We start from the raw sequence: 1,011 nt of genomic DNA, 5'->3' as shown, positions 1-1,011 counted from the left end.
AAAAAAAAAAAAAAATTAAAATTAAAAAAAAAAGAAGATAAAGAAAAAGCTAAGAACTACCCCAGATTAAAGGAGACATAAAAAATAAATATAGGCCAGATACAGTGGCTCATGTCTTTAATCCTAGCACTTTGGGAGGCTGACGTGGGCAGATTGCTTGAGTTCAGGAATTCAAGACCAGCCTGGGCAATATAGCAAAACCCCATCTCTACTAAAAATACACACACACACACACAAATAGCCGAGCACACACAAATAGCCGAGCATGGTGGTGGGCACCTGTAGTCCCAGGTATTCCGGAGGCAGTAGTTGAAGAACCGCTTGAACCTGGGGAGGTGGAGGTTGCAGTGAGCTGTGATTGCCAGCACTTCAGACTGGGAGACAGAGTGAAACTGTGTCTCCAAAAATTAAATGTAAATAAATAAATACAACGAGTGATCCTGGATTAGATGCAAGATTGTGTAGGGGAGATCAGCTCTAAAGGACATTTTACCCTTGGGGAAATTTGAATATGATCCATATATTAGATGATAGCGATATATCAATGTCAAATTTATCAAGTGTGATAATTGTGGTTATGTGCGGGAATTACCTTGTTCATAGGAGATACATTCTGAAGTATTTAGAGGTGAAGTGTCATGATGACAGATTGAAAGCAAATGTGGCAAAATTGCTAAGAATTAGTGAATCCACATGAGGGTTTGAAACTTGTTAAAATAAAAAGTTGGGGTAGGCCGGGTGCAGTGGCTCATGCCTATAATCCCAGAACTTTGGGAGAGGCCAAGGCAGGAGGATCACTTGAACCCAGGAGTTCAAGACCAACCTGGGCAACATAGTGAGACCTCCAAAAAACAAAAATTAGCTGGATGTGGTGGCACACACCTGTAGTTCCAGCTACTCGTAAGGCTGAGGCTGGAGGATCACTTGAGCCCAGGAGGTTGAGTCTGCAGTGAGCCAAGATTGTTCCACTGCACTCTAGCCTGGGCAACAGAGACTCTGTCAAAAAAAAAA

This window comes from Colobus angolensis, unplaced genomic scaffold (genome assembly GCF_000951035.1).
Source record: "Colobus angolensis palliatus isolate OR3802 unplaced genomic scaffold, Cang.pa_1.0 Scaffold51, whole genome shotgun sequence".
Classification (NCBI taxonomy): Eukaryota; Metazoa; Chordata; class Mammalia; order Primates; family Cercopithecidae; genus Colobus; species Colobus angolensis.
Note: the sequence above shows the minus strand (reverse complement) of the source record.